We start from the raw sequence: 16,599 nt of genomic DNA, 5'->3' as shown, positions 1-16,599 counted from the left end.
AAAAGTAAATCCACTCAGTTCGGGTGTGAAAAATTAAAAAAATCACCAAAAATCACCCAAAAAAAAAAAAAAAAAAAAAAAAAGGTGGGCGAGAAACAACAAAATTAAAAATTAAAAAAAAAAACAAAAAAACAACACTACTCCGTGAAGGCAGCGAGAAGTGAAGCGAGAGAGCGGCGGTCCTCCTCCTCCTCCTCCTCCTCCTTCTCTCTCTCTTCTTTTTGCAGGAGTTGAGGGGCTCCTGGTCCTCGTGAAGGTTAAGCGGAGGTGTATATAGTTTCTCCACCACTACACACGCACACACCCACCGCACCCCCTCCCCTCCCCTCTTTTTTTTAACTTGGCAGGATGGTCCCGGAGGGGGAGAGGCCTGTCAGTGGATGGCTCCGGGCTTCCTCCGACCATCGGCGGCGTCCTCCTCCGTCCACGCAGCAGCGTCGTCGTCGGCTGGTGGGGGCGGTGGCGGTGGTGGTGGCGGCGGTGGTGGTGCTGCTGCTCGCTTGCCGCTCGTCCTTCGGGCTGCGGAGCGGTTGTCAGCGGGGCGAGTTGTCTGCAGTGTTGTTCGCTCCCCCTCTCTCTCGCTCCCTCGCGCGCGCTCTCGCTCGCTCCTGTGCTCCTCTCCCTCCCCGCACGCGCTCTCTCTCTTTCTCTACTCCCGTGGGTGTTTTTTTTGTTTGTTTTTTTTTTGTTTTTTTTATTCCTTTCTATTTCCCTGCCCTCATTGTCTCTCCATCTCATTTGTCTCCCCTTTATTTTATTTTATTTTTTATTTTTGTATAGATATGTATTACAACACTCTGCATCCATAAACACGCTCACTTCTGACTTTCTCTAGCTCCCCTCTCCTTTTTATTTTTATTTTTTTTGTTGTTTTCCTCCAGCCTGGAGCATGAGGACGGATACCCTCCTCCTCCTCCTCCTCCTCCTCCTCCTCCAGCAGTCGTGAGTGGATACCAGCAAGGGGCTGCACGCTGGTCTGAGGAGCTCCCATAGACGCCGCTCCCGGGATCAGAGGCAAGAGAAGAGACAAGCGAAAGGGCTTAATGCAGAGCTCGGGAAAAAGTAGAGGGGGGGGGTGCAAAAAAAAACACTAAAGCAGCTAGGGAGAAAGAGGAGGATGATGATGAAGGGAATAGGGGGTTGTGTGCGGGGGGAAGGGGGTGATTTACACTCGTGTAGGAAAGGGGAGGGAGGGGGGAGTGGTTGGGTGTGATAGTGAAATGAGGGATGATGGAAAAGTGCAAACGAGAGCTTACAGTAAGATTTCCATTAAAGACTCCAGTTACAGGAGCTGCGAGGCAACAGGAAACGGAAGAAGTTGACAGAATTGGAGGCTGTAAGGTGTTTGTGTTTCATACAACAAACGAGCTGAAGGGGGTGGGAGGAGCTTGTTTATTCTATATGTTTATTTAAAAAACAAAAAAATTAAAATAAATGTCCTCAGTAGGTTGGAATTTGAGGCCATTTAATGTCAGAGCGGTATTAAAAAAAAACAACAACATTGTGCACTAGTACCAACTACCAAGACAAAGAAAAGAGCGCCACCATGAGGAAGTTCAGCGACAGAAAGCTCCGGGGGAAACGACACTTTAACGTATGTTGACAGCACGGTGACAAATATATCAGTGGAAGTCCACGTTACTGATTTTGATTATGCTGCCATTTGGCTTTTCTTTTTGGGGGGGAGGGAGTAAAGAAATATGTAATTTTGATGGATACGTATCAGTTTTTAAGGGTTTAAACAATCAAAATCAGGTTTGTTTTTTTTCCGCCAGGTAAGATTACACACAAAAGGAATTTGACTGCAGGTGTAAATATACAAACAAAGAAACAGACATAAATAGACAGATACAAATTGGGCATTTGTGCATAGGACACATGGAGGAGGGTTATGTGCAGAGGGGACTCTGCCCGGACAGACTTTAAAGACAAATATCATGTTTATTTCTAGCTGTATCTTCAAACCATTTACTTTTTGATTTAAGTAAAAATGGCTGCAACGTTGAGGGCCAATTTTCGGCACACTTCGGACGTACCGAAGGAAGCAAACCGATGTGTTTTTAATCGTTTAATCGACCTTGAAGAATGAAATATATCAAGTCACGCAGACAAAGGACCGGCTCGTTACTGATTTTTCTCTTTTTCATGTGACTCGTTGACACTCAGAAAAGTCAAGGTACCTTTAAAGTGTAACGCATCAATCCACAAAGAGATTACACTGAAAGGAACAACAGGAATCGAGGCTGGCGACGAAGAGGTGGAAATACTTTGACGTCAAAGACCAAGCGCGCAGGGTATCGGTATCCAGCGAGGTGCAATCGGCAAGACCTCTTCGCTCGATACCGATAAATCCTACAAACTGGTCCTTTAATGTTCCTCCGCCGACTGCGTGACCAAGCGAAGGTCGCGTCAGGCCATCTGACTGGCAGGCTTTGACTTTTGGCCGAGTCAGCCTGTCACACTGCATTTTAGCCGGGCTTTGCTGGGACCGGCCGATCTGAAGGGAAGCCTGGTTACAGACAGATTTACCGCAGACTAAAAAGAGGCCAATATATCTTTGGAGTGTTTAATCGGAACAACAACAACAACAAAAACAACAACAACAACAACAAAAACAGAAGCCAGTGGCTCCCGGCACGGATTATTATTTCTAAAGCCTGGATAAACTATAAACTCCTTTTTATGTGGAAGACAAAAAAAACACAAAAAAACCCGGAGCAGTCGTTCTGTCAAGGAGCTAACAAGCTACAAGACCAAACAAAACCCTGTCATTGGTCTGAGAGGTGCGTCGGCCAATCAGAAGAGAGGGTCGTCGCTATCAACGCGCCTTCAAGATTCAGGCACAAATCAGCCTGAGCTCCTGAAAGACACTTAAAAGAGGAGATTTAAAACTAAACTGAAGCGTTTATTGGGTCTTAAAACCTTAAAAAAATATCTTTCTTTGGAAATAAAGGGTGCAAATAAAAATCCCAGAAAAAGTGGAAAATATGGGACCTTTAAAGATTCAGGAAGATCCTGCGTGATGTATGAAGCACAAAGGCGTTTATCGTACTCCCATTTCTTAAGATCACCGGTCCATATTTCTGTCCTCCTGTACGACTTCACAGCATAACAATGGAGTTAAACGTGGCAGCTAATGACGTAGTGTCTGGATGTCACTGCCTGTAAGATTAAATGTCAACCGTGAGCAGAGCTCCGGAGTCAGACGGACAGACAGAGAAAAATACAGATAAGATGTGCGTGAAACTGGCGAGCCGAAAAAAAATTCCCCAGCAGCCGCCGCCGCCTAAATACCGACGGGCTCGTCTTCTTCAGTCGGTGACGAACGAGTCGACTCTGCAAATCAGATTTGCCGTTCGTCTAATTGCAGACCGAGAACATCCTTCAATCTAAAAAAAATAAATAAATAAATCAAAAATCAAATTTGAAAAGTCGTGAAATAGGAGAAGACACCATCTCCGGCAGACAGAAAAAAAAAAAAAAAAAAAAAAAAAAAAACCAGCTTTTTGAAAGACATTAAATAAAGATGGCGTGACAACAACTGTCCTTCAAATGTATGAAAACACCGAGTCACTTCAACCGGCTGTCCTTCTTCAACACCTCGGATCGAATGACTCATTTACCCTTATTTATTTATTCGTTTATTCTGTACATACGTATGACCGTAACTGAATACGTTAACGAGGTGTATTTAAAAAAAAAAAAAAAAATCTGCACCCACGCACCACATCCGCTTCTGTGCATATTTATGGCCATCTGCAGGCTCGTTAAATTTATTCACGTGTTTTAGCATCATGCAATTTGCCGCAGATTTGCGTGTAAGCTGTTCTCATACTGCAACCTGTACGGTAGTGGTTTCATCATTTCATACTGTGTATGTACGGATAGTTATTCATTTAATTAATGGACTTGTGTTATAGGCCGATAGATTTTCTCGGTTTAATTTTGTTGCATTTTATTTCACGTCATTATCTCCCATTTTTCTTTTTTAGATTTTAGGCTTCTTTAGTCATTAAGTAAAAAAAAAATTTGCACTACTTCAATTTATTTGATCAAAAACATAAAAACAGAATTATACAAGTAGTTCCAACGCTGCGATCTGATTGGTCAACGACGATGGTTTGCGACGTTCTCAAATCACCATGACGACACACCCTGCTCGTCACTAGCAATATCACTCCGCCCGTATTTTTGAGAAACCATCTTTAGAAAGCAAATAAAACGGGCTGGATCTCGTCTCTGTCGCTAGGGTCGTTGCTAAGGGGCCGGGCTACTTCCTGGAGTGGTAAACACTGCATACGTTACATTCGCTTCTGGTGACGCGACTGATTGTTTTCCAGGTGTTAGTCGTGCACCACGTGTGTTGCCGTGGAAACGGAGATCGCACAAACAAAAAGTTTTGTACTTTGAGAGCAAACAGCCCCCGCGAGTTTTTGGTTTTATTTAGTTTGGTAACTTAATCGCATTATCACACTCGCGGGTGACGTACGAACGTCATTATTTGCACGACAGATTCGCGGTCAGGACTGAAGCGCTCGCGCGAATATTTGAGCATTTCAATCGTAATTATCACGTAAAAAAAAAAAAAAAAAAATCGATTAGTATATGCGACTCTTCCTTATTTCCCCTGTTTTTACCGGCGTCTGGTTTCCGTCACGCCGCTAGGTTTGCTGGTTGCTTTCAAGACATTCAGCGACATCAAGCGGCTACTGCACGCCCGCTGCGTCACGGGAAACAAATGTCCTTCAAAATAAAAGCCCAGCAGCAGAAGTTCTGTAGACTTCAAAAGAAAAGAGTGGTTTTTTTGAGGTTTTTTTTTTTTTTTAACCCTTAAGTTTTTTTCCCCCCTGGTTATCATTCAAGCTTCTTTATAGGTTACTGTTATTTCATTGGTCATTAAGCCATTTATTTCTTAAGGTTATGTTTTAATGATCCAGCGTGTTTCTGTACGTATTTGTTCCTCTGTTCCTCTGAAGAAAGAGTAAGATGATCTGACAACAGTCTTTAAGCACCGAGGCCGCATCGTGTCTCTATTTTACAGAGCAGCCTGAAATCTGCCTTGTAAGTGTTCCCCTTTTTTCTTTTGCTGACAGAGAGCGAAAAAGCGAGAACATTTAAATATGGTCACCCCGATAAGATTCGATTTAAGCAAATAGGACCGCGTTTTTATAATTAACCTCATTAGGTGATTACTGTGTTTTTATAATTAAATATCCACCGTCTGATAAACCGCAGAGCGCCACGGTTTTTTTGTAAATGCTCAATGCTCATTTTCATCATATACGAAAAAGAAAAGCAGCAGCACTCTGTTGTACTTCTTTTTTTTTGGGTGGGGGGTGACAATGTCAGCAATAATCATCAGATTATCAAAATATTTGATGAACCAAAACAAAACAAAAAACTAATTTTGTGATTACTTTCTTTCTAAAATTAAAAACCCTCCATCTCATAAACCGAGTCATCACAACAAATTAGTCATTCTAAAATGGCAGCAGATAAAAGAGTCTTTGTTGTCTTTCAGATATCGAATATACAAATATGTCACGAGCTGATATTAAAGATATTAATATCACCTCGTGACATTTTCCTAAAATAAGTAGGGCTCTTGTGAACCGATGATTAAAGCTGGTTCTCCGGATGCGGTGCTTGAAGGTGGTTTTAACAGACGAAAGCTCTGCAGCTGAGCAGATGATTGACATCCGGACTTTATTATTATTATCATTGTGGATTTGGGTTTATGTTTCTGCGCACAGACAGGATGTAGTTATTGGCTAACAACAACAACAACAACAACAAATAGTGTATTTAGGTTATGCAAATAAGTCTTCCTGCTGCTGAGAACGCTTTGCAGAATCGTCCTGCGTCATTTTTCCATTGAAACCGAGTACACACGGTTTAAAATGGTTTCCAAGCAAAGCAAGATGCCTCCTATTGGACGTAGCAGTCACGCGGGACATTATTCATACGCTCATTGTAGGTTTCCAGTTAATGAAACTTTAGCTTGTTTAGCTTGTAACTTTAGCACGCTCTTCGTTTTGGCATTCGACGAGCTTAATGCCAATAAAATCCGAACCGTAATGATTACGAACTGTTGAGTTTTGTGCAGCTAAAAAGTACATGATTTAAGTAATACACGTAATATTACTTTGGCCTACTTCTTATCTATGAAGAATTATGGTATTCTCTTTGGGCTGCCAGTCGAGATGAGAGATCGAGGCACCGACGAGACATTTTTGTTGTTGTTGTTGTTGTTTTTAAATTGTCAAGATGATTATTTTTGACAATAAATGGTTCGGCGTTTCGGACCAATTGCAGAAAGTTGGGGCAGCCCTTTGAAACTGAGTCTCGGGGAGGATGACTCACGACGCGTTGCCACGGCGACGCTTTGAATCGTCAACTCGTAACATACCCTTGCATCGCATGGTGGGGTGTGGGCGGGGGGGGGGTTGCCTTATGGAATCGGTGACCACGCCGCGGTACAAGGAGGCACAGGGGGCCATGACTGGACCACTTGTGACACAATGAGAGCAGCGTTGCTCCGCCCAGCTGCAGCAGAGATCAGAGCTCCGGGACACTATTTCTAAACTTTAAGCTAGATTTACTTTGCACAGTGAATAGGACGCCGGAGCCGAAGACAAAACACAATAATGAAATGCAATAACAGAAAATCGATGGGAGTTTATACCCACCTCTGGCAGTTTACTACGCGGCACCGCTCTGTTCTCATTCTTCATAAAAAAAACTTGCAGCAAATTGGATTAACAGCTGAATGAGCGTCTCTCCGTCGGCAAACACAAACTGAAGGTGATTTTTTTTTTTTTTTTAATGTTTGGAGGGGGGGAAGCAATAAAAACTGACTTTGCTTTTATTTAGTCAGAATTAAATAGGTTTGTGAATCTACTCGTCGGGTTAAAAAAAAAAAAAAAAAAAAAAATGCTGTTTATTATTTATGCAGTTTTACTTTGTTTGTGAGTTTCATTGTGTTTTATGTGAATGAGCCATATCTACAGACTTGTGAGGCGCCGAAAGCTCCGACCTTATCGGTCCACGCAAGAATGCGACAAAAGGTCAGCCCAAGGGGGGAGTGAGGACAATAATATCCCTGTGAGGGGAGTTTGGACTCACGGTGCATTCATGAGCAGCTGGGAAGTGGGAAAGTTCACTTTTTCCGAGTGTCACGCGTTGGTTTGCGATCCGCCGCTCCGGAGCCTCGAGTTCGGATTTTGGCCGCCGCCATTTTGCTAATTTGGAGCCAGAAGTGACCATATTTGGACGAGCCGGGGGGAGGAGCCAGTGATGGATCTGACTCTAACTCTAAATTGGGAGCCCAAAGACAATAAGCCCCGCCCACCAACAGCTGAAACCTGACTGCGCCACAGGCCTGTCAATCAAACAGACACCACCCACAATCCCCTTTTGAAAAACACCACTTTTTGAGGCCTAATATCTGATTGATAATGTGATTATTTTCAGAAGCTCCACAAGAAAACTAATCAGAAGGAGTGACTTTCAGAAATGTCGCCATCATATCTTGTGGAAAAAAAATGTTTTATCGACTTTGTATTTCATTAGAGAAGTTGAATGGGAGTCTATGGAGCCAGAGGCTTTTTGGTGCCAACCCCTAGTGGCCCTCGGTAGTATTGCAGTTTAAGGCACTCCCTCATTGGCACTACAGTCTACGGTTGATTCGCTGTCACGGCGTACTGGAACTTAGTGGTACTATCGGTAACACCCCTGTGCTTTCCCTTCAACGACAAGTCAAAATGTCTGCTCTGAAAAAAAAAATACAAATAAAAAAAGCTCTATTCCCAGAAAGGCTGAAAGCACCATCAGAGCCATCGGGTGAGAGATTGTCGAAGCTTGAAAAATGCTAAAAAAAAAAAGAACAACGGCGGCAAAGACAGCAGTTACAGAAAGCGATTGCTTCCCCAGACAGCTGAAAATCTTCCACCTTATAAATCAAGCGCTGACATCTAATTTGATCATCTCCAGCAGTGTGCGGTTCTTAACAGTCTCAGCATGCTTTCACAAGTCTTCTGTCAAAGTTTCTGTTGGCTCATTGCTCTTTTTTTGTTGTTGTTGTTGTTGTTTTTCTGCAAGATTTATTTATTTAAATTTTTTTTTGTAAACTTCCCACCACGGTATATATTCTCCGTAAGAGGATCGCGGTCAACGTCACACGTCCTAGAAAGCACGAAGGGAACCGCGCAGACGTCCGTCCGGCAAAGCAAACCCAGCGCAGAGAGTTTGCGGAGATAAGACGCGAAGCCTCTGCCGAGGAAGTGAGGGAATGCGGCAGGACTCGCGTGTTGAATTAAACATGAATTCAACAGCATCTAAAGCGTTTTGTTTTGACAGCGGATGCAGTCGCTGTTTATATGTTATAGTCACAGACTGTTCTGTAAAGCGGCGTCATTTTTTTGGATTTTTTTTTTTTGGGAACTTTTAGCTCCACGGTTCTCCAAGTTCAATAAATACATAAAAGATTAGAACTAAAATATTTCTGTGATGTGCAGCGTGATTATTATCACAGGAAGTGATGGCATATTTATTCCTTTATCAGGTGACGCTGAAAGGAAAATGTCTTGCATCTTTTTTCTAATTCCCGCAATTTTACGCAATAAACTCACTTAAAACTCCGCAAATTACATCGCGATTCATGAGAAAATCCATCACACACAAAAAAAAATCAAGTTAAGACGTGAATTTTTTTTTTTTTTTTTTTATCTTGAAGCATTCAGCAAAGTAAATCTAAACAAATCTGAACAACAACTGCTGCCAACAGAAATGTATCTGCACATTAAATATGCATAAGAAACACCAACATCTTGCTTTTTAACACAAAGACTAAACGATTGTTTTACAGTTTGTTTGCAGTTACAGTCAACAACTATAAGTCCCCTCGGGCAACATCAAAAATAGATTTGAAGGCAAACAGACTCCCGCCGACAGATCTAACACTTCGTTCTGCAGCAGGAGGGAGGGAAGGAAGGTTGGTTTGATTCGTTCACCGCGACTTTATGGAATTGATTAAATGCTGCATACGGTGAAATGATCCCCATACATCTTTCCGTCAGATAAAAGCTGCGGGAGTAATTGCCCTGGAGTAGTACCAATAAGCACTGAAGTCACTCGGGAAAAATCGCACGTTAGTATCAGTACTGATTGCGTTTTTTAACCCGGAGAGCCTGAAACGAATCAGCAGGGCGACATTTACAAAAAAGGCAAAAAGCCCGGGTGGTGAAATCTGCAAGCAGCGCCGCCAACAGAACAGCTCACAACAGCGAAGTAACTTCGCCGACATTTTTTTTTATTGACTTCGTAGTTTAGTGGGAGTCTATGGAGCCAGAGGCGTTTTTGCAACCAACCTCTAGTGGCAGTCGGTGGTATTGCAGCTCAAGGCACTCTCCTTTTTCAGCTACGTCCACTTTTATAGAAAGTCTATAGGGCCAGATCGTAAATGTGATATTGTTTGTTGTTGTTTTTGTTTGTTTTATTGTAAAGTTGGGCATTTTAACATGGAGGTCTTTTAGGGGGAGGGTTGACTCACTTTTTGAGCCAGCCTCAAGTGGCCGTTTGAGGAACTGCAGTTTTTGCCACTTCAGCATTCACTTGATTTTTCAGCCCCGGAGGTCGCCGCCGACTTGTTATCCCAGAATGATGTCTCATGCCGTTAAGACCCACCAGTCTGGCTATGTATGCAAATTCGTACCTGACCGTTGTATTGTCCTAGTGCCAAACATTTATTAAAATAAAATAAATATATATATATATATATATGGTCTCCATCTGAGATGTTCAGCTTTTTTTTTTTATTTTTTTTTATTTGTTTGTTTTGTCCTCACTTGAGCTGAGATCTGACCACCGGACATTTCGATCGCCAAGACTTTCTCCCGAAGCCTCATCCAAATAATCCCATCTCCGAGTTTGCGAGCTGTAATCCATCCCAAAGAATCGTTACTGAAACGAGAGGTAACGTCTTAACGAGATCAACCCTCAGGTCGGAGTGCGTCTAAGTTCTCGTTCTCTGCGAGGAGGATCACGAAGCCGAGGATTGGACGGGGGGGGGGGGGTGGCGGCGGCGACGAAGGGAAAAGAGCTGCGGGGTAAACGTTTGACTAACGGCCGCGCGGAGAGCCTTCACGAATTCAAAGGGATCCACCGCCGAAATAAAAAAAAATAAAAAAAAAAAAAGAAGAAGCCATCAGCATCTGCTGCGACGCGCACGTACAGCGAGCCGGATGATGTGAACTCTAATCTTTCTCTCGCTGTCTGATTGCAGTGTTTATGCACGCTGTGGTATTTGTCTCCGCCGTCTCACACACACACACACACACACACACACACACACACACACACACACACACACACACACACACACACACACACACAAAGGCGCAATGACACAAAAGCCCATTTCAGACGTGGTACATGTAACATCGCCGGCTTTGTCGAGGCCCCGTCACATGAAAGCTTTGTGTCACTCGGACAAACGTGACATTTACGTAAATGTTCCTTACGACTTTCAATTCAGGCGTCGCCGGTGGCGCGTTTGACACCTCCCACCCCCCCCCCCCCCCCCTCCCACCCCCAACCCCGCCCCACTTAAAAAAAAATTCAAACGACATGATGGATAAGTTGATCCCGTCGTCCTGGCGACGGAGAGATGTGAGGAAGTCGAGCGGAGTAGCAAAAAAAAAAAAGTCTTTTCTCCGGTGGCTGAGCTGAAAATAGGACCGTGGCGTGAAGTGTTGCTTGGCACCACGTTGCTTGCGAGTCTAGCAACCGGTGTGTGTGTGTGTGTGTGTGTGTGTGTGTGTGTGTGTGTGTGTGTGTGTGTGTGTGTGTGTGTGTGTGTGTGTGTGTTTACATGGGAAATAATAGGAGCATCTGTCCATCTGTTGTTCTCTATCAGACGACATCACTGATGGATTTTTTTTTTTTTTTTTTAATTTTCACTTCAGTTTCATCCCAAAAAAAAAAAAAAATCTAATTTAATAACACATCCTTCTCCCAAGTTGACCCAGTTGTTCAATTCCTATTTATTTATATATAATATTTAAAAATGTATGTAGAAAAAGATGAAGATTGAGATTTGAACTGCAGTCGTTTCAGAAGTCGGTGTGAGACTCCGTGTTTCACTTCGTGTTTCACTTCGTGCCGTCTTCACGTCGAATCTGACGGCGTGTCGTTCGGTTTCATGTTGAAAGCTACGCAGAAACATTTTCTTTATCCGACCTTGTCGTTGTGACGTTTAAGGAAGAGTGACGGTTAAATGGAAATGAGTTTGAGTTGTCTCAATGGGGCCACACACACACACACACACACACACACACACACACACACACACACACACACACACACACACACACACACACACACACACACACACACACACACTGGTCAAGGTCGACCTCTGGCCAGTTTACGCAAGACTTCAAGTGAAACACAAACTATTCTGATCCTGCTTCGGGACGTGTGTGTGTGTGTGTGTGTGTGTGTGTGTGTGTGTGTGTGTGTGTGTGTGTGTGTGTGTGTGTGTGTGTGTGTGTGTGCGCACTTGTTTTTATATCCCAGTGGGGACTCAAACCTGAATGCACACCAACCCAGGGGGACACGTGTCACTGTGGGGACATGAGTTGAGGTCCCCTGCTTTCCGAAGGTTAAAACTATATTTTAGAGATAGAATTAGGTTAAAGTTCTGCTTTTAGTCATGCTGGTTAAGGTTAGGGTGTCAATCAAACCATCACTGGGATAGTGTGTGCGACCTTTAATGTCAAATGCAGCCCAGTGGAAAAACACACTCGCAGACAGCATTTCGATACAACAGCGAGAGCGAGAGCAGCTCACCGGGCGTCAGCCGCGAACACCTCAAAGTGTTTTCGATCAAGAGATTTGGAATTACAGAGATTTGACAGAAAAGATTAAAACAAGATGGAAACTCTACGTCCAGCCGGTGACGCCGCGAGGCTGTAAATCTAAGCATTCATTGGTCCCGTCAATGAATCCAATAGCTGTTAAGATATTTCAGGAACCGACCGACGCGCAAACCGATACTGACGCACCTCCAGAATAATGACCACGTCTCTCCGAACCCACGCCTCCGGCGGGCGATTCTTCTCGGACGCCGCACGCCAACAGTCTGACGAGGACCCGAAAGCTTGACCCCTACGGCGTCGGGATCCAGCCGGTACTGCGATGATGCCGAGGGGCTCTCGGTCGGTCCGAGCGGTCACCCTTTATTCCGTAATAGAACATTTCTGTCCTGATAACGCGGTCTCTACCGGGATGACGCTGTCCCCCGTCCGCAGGGCACAAAGACGGGTCGCTGAACGGTTTGATGGGTGTGAAAATGATGGGAATGATTTTGCTGTCGCCGCCGCAAGTCGGCAGATCTCGACCCAATTGAACCCCTATTGAAAAAAAAAAAAAAAAAATCGCTTCCAAATTGCTGCTGTATTTCAAAGAGTTTATTAAATCTAATGTCTGGTGTCCGCTAGCTGCATAAATACATACCGAGCGTGCTCAATGGAGACTTCCGGTTTAGCCTCACACCAACCTACACTGGGATAAAATGATTCAATTGTGCAGCTCTGTTGGACTTTTCCAAATGCTATCGAACCGAATGGATCAAATTCTGAGAGTAAAACCAGAGTTGTAACGTTCAAAGCTATTTATCCACTGTTGGCTGCTGCAGAGCAGATAACATTAGCACATGTTGACGGCATGTTTTTGTAATTAGTGTCACGGACAGAAGGGGGAAGATAAAAGTCGTGCACTGCAGGTTCAAATCAATTGAGTCCCTATTTAATACAATATTATTGTAATAGGCAACAACGGCTATCTTCTCATTTCACACTTTTTTCACCCACATGTTTGACAGTGGTTAAAATGTGACCATATATTATTAATATTTCTGAGAAGGCTTTACGGGAAAGAGTTGGAAATTGAAATAAGTAGCGTGTCAGTTCCCGAAGCGCCGTAACTTTTTTTTTTTTTTTTTTTTTTTTTAGTTAGTCAAGCTGCAAACCAAAGTCTCTGGAAGAGAGGTAGAAAAGAAACGGTGTCTGAAGTAGTCCGTCTATTCTTCACGAAAAACCAGATTTAACGCTTTCTTCTTTCTTGCGGTCGTAAAATGGCCAAAAAGCTCTGCAGACAGCCGAGGACACAAAGAATTAAAATATCAAACCCTTGTCGAAAATGTTTTACTTTTCTGTCGTTTTCAAATTGGCAGCGAAGCTTCAGTTGAACATCCGCCGGCACAAAGCGCGCACGCTGAAATTGAAGTAGTCCTTAAATAAATCAAGCGGTTTAAAGTGAATGAATTCCCTCTGACTGGCAGACGGGGGACGCCGTCAACATCTGTGCGTACGTTTCACATCGTCCTGCCCGGTGGGAAATTGGAACCCGACCCGCGGAGCCAAGAAATCCATAAGATGAAGGTTTTACTCGATCCGGGTGACCACTCCCACGTGACCTCATCAAGCGGCCCGCGGCCAAAGCCGATTACCGCGATGACACACAGGGACACCCTCCATTAGCATCACAGGGGCTTCACTCTGCAAAAGGCTGCTTTATTTATCTCGCCATTGATTAAATGTAGCATCCCACTCAGACTTGACTCCGATATGAGAAGCAGCAATTGAATCAATTGACGAACTCACATGTAAGCCTTCATCAGACAAGGCTGCATATTATTTGCAATCCTTCATTTGGAAAACATTTATCTCAAACTCCTCTTTGTTAAACAAGCGTGTATATTTTTTTAGGAACTACTAAAATTAAAAAAAAAAAAAAATTTAAATAGATTTTGCCAGTTTAGAAGAAGCAAATTTGTTCATTTGAAAAGTGACCAAAAAAAAATCAGAGCTTTTTAAATAAAAACACAGAATATGATTGAAAAGTTTGGTTGTCATAGCACTTATTATACGTAATATGATCCTTGTTTTGACAGCTTTTAAGTCTTCAAAAAACTCTTAACTTTACAACAATTACAGCGCAGTGCCCCGTCGTTACCCCTTTATCTCAAACGTATGAAGCTGCAACATAAAAGGTTGGCCACCAGTTTGGAAAAAATAAAGAAAAGAAACAAAAAGAAAAACAACAGGTCGATGTCGAGAAAAAAAAATAAAAAAATTGCTGTGACGTGAAGAGAAAACGTTGGCATTATCGACCGTATATCCGAGACGTGCGTTTGTGTGCACGGAGGCGTTCAAGTGTGCCCGGTGCTCTTTGGGGTTATTTTTCACTGCGATTAAGTGACATTGCAAAAACCGGGAAAGTGCAGCTTTAGACAAAACTCGGGCTCCTCTCCAAAAGGGCAAATTAATTAAACGCTTGCGCGCGAGCAATATATTCTGCGATTAATTCGATTAGATTTTAAGATGCTCTTTCTAGTGTGTCAATATGCTGCGTCTAAAATTGCAAAGAAGATTTTCCGAAACTCCCAAACTGCTTCGTGTGGTTGTAAAATAAACCCGCTGCAATTAAGCACGCTGACAGAGCACATCTAATCAATCGCTATGGTTACGCTCCTCCCAGGAAGTTACAGTTACAACGTTTTTCTCCCATTTCACAAGCGATTAATTTCAATTTCATCGTTTTCAACTTTCATTGTCTAACAAGACGTTTTGAAAGAACTTTGGTTAAAGTACTTTTTCTACAGTTACAATTTGTTTTTGTTTTTTTGGAAGTAATGGTGGAGAAAAGGTGTTTTCATAATCCAGTAGATTAGATTTATGTTGCAGGGAGGTGAAAAGGTTCATTATCCTACAAAATGTCTGTACACATGTTTGGTCTTTCATTAATAATGACGTTACATCAGTTCATGGTTCATTTTGATAGTTCAAACACTGATTTAGAATTATTAATAGGATTAGAAAAATGACATTTCACCACTTTTTACTCAGATTTGAAATGAAGGTACTCGCGATGCATCGTGATTTCAGAATTTTCAAATAGTCATTAAAAGACTATAAAAGACAATCGTCTTATTCACATGTTTATACCGTCACCTGGCAGCAATGTGCAACGATCACCAGAAGGTGGCGGTAATGTGCCTATAAACTGTTTGCCAGCAAGCGGAGAAGGAAAAGAACACATTATTATCATAGACTGTATAAAAAAAAAGTGGACGTAGCTTCCGGGTCTGAAAAATGAGGCCGATGCAGAAGTGTCTTAAACTGCAATACCAGCGAGTGCCACTAGAGGTCGGCTCCAAAAAAACCAACTTTGGATCCATCGACTCCCATTCAACTTCTCTCTTGAAATACAAAGTCAATAATTCATTACGACGAGGTATCATGGTGTCATTCACTAAGGTCACTACTTCTTATTAGCTTTCTTTGTGGTCCATCTAAAAAAAATATATATATATATATTTTCTTTTGAGGAGGGGGGGCGTGTCTAATTGATTGACAGGCTGACCCTCTGCTATAGGTCAGCAACGCAGAGTGCCTTCGGCTTTCTAATCAGATGGAGTCAGATCCACCGGCCCGCTAGCTCGTCCGAATAAGGTCACTTTTGGCTCCAAAGCGCTCGGCGCTAGCGAGACGGCGACGACCACGACGGCGGTTCGCAAACCAACGGGTGACGTCACTGTTGGTTGCCGCTTGGTTACTACCGGGCTTTTGGTAAAAAAAACTTGTGCGGTACCGTGAGATTAGATGGCACAAACAGGAAAAACGTGGTAAGACTGCTGTAGCCGTCAAAAAGTCCTGCGTGGCACTCCTCTTTAAAAAAAAAAGAAGAAAAAAAAAAGAAAAGTCCCTCCACAACTATGCAGTCATTTGGGAGTGAAGCAAAGAGCCGACGGTGCGTCCCACAGATCAATAATCAATGGCTAGCTTTGTTTGGGGGAAGGGGAGGTGGGATCGAATGTCTGCTGGAAATGTCCAATCCCTTGAAGGCACTACTTTGTTGTTTGCATCTTACACAGTGCCGCCAGACGTCTCATTTTGATTTCCCGCTGGACACGTTCGGATAGAAAATTCGCAAAAGTGGCAGCAAATATGGGTCAGTGTCATTATCGAAAGCGACGGAAAAGGAGCTGAAGCAGAACGAGGTCAGACAGGAAGGCTTTTTTTTTTTTTTTTTTTTTTTTTTTGAACCGGACACTCTGCCAAGCCACCCAAAATAGAGGAAAAATAAATAAATAACAACCCGCGTGGCAAATCTCAGCCTCCCCGTCATGCCAGCGTGCACAGCCCCAACCTGGCTGCTGATTAGGAGAGCTGCTACACATTTAATTCACCTATTGTGAATTAAAAACTGCGGTGGGGGGGGCTTTTCCACAGCGACCTTCCTCCCAACCTGGGATTTTTGCGAAGTTTCATGTTCACAGAATTTCTGGGTGTTTATTGTACTCGACTGAGGGTTTTTCTTTTTTGTATTTCCAACTCTCTTTCTAGTAAACAACTCGTAGCTTCCAGGGTGTGACAACAAGTCCTGGCACACTGCAGGAAAACACATCTTGGCAATCCTGAGTTCGTCTATAATATTATTGGCACAATCTGACCCGCGGAGATAGCGACGATCTTGACTGAATGAAACTAATGTAATTAGACAGAATTATTCCCGAGGGGAAAAGTAAAGATACAG

The sequence above is a fragment of the Brachyistius frenatus genome, unplaced genomic scaffold, assembly GCF_029030835.1.
Source record: "Brachyistius frenatus isolate BFR_SWC_R1_liver_20210118 unplaced genomic scaffold, ASM2903083v1 Contig_247, whole genome shotgun sequence".
NCBI classification, from domain to species: Eukaryota; Metazoa; Chordata; class Actinopteri; family Embiotocidae; genus Brachyistius; species Brachyistius frenatus.
The sequence above is the reverse complement of the archived record's forward strand: the minus strand, read 5'-3'. Positions refer to the sequence as shown.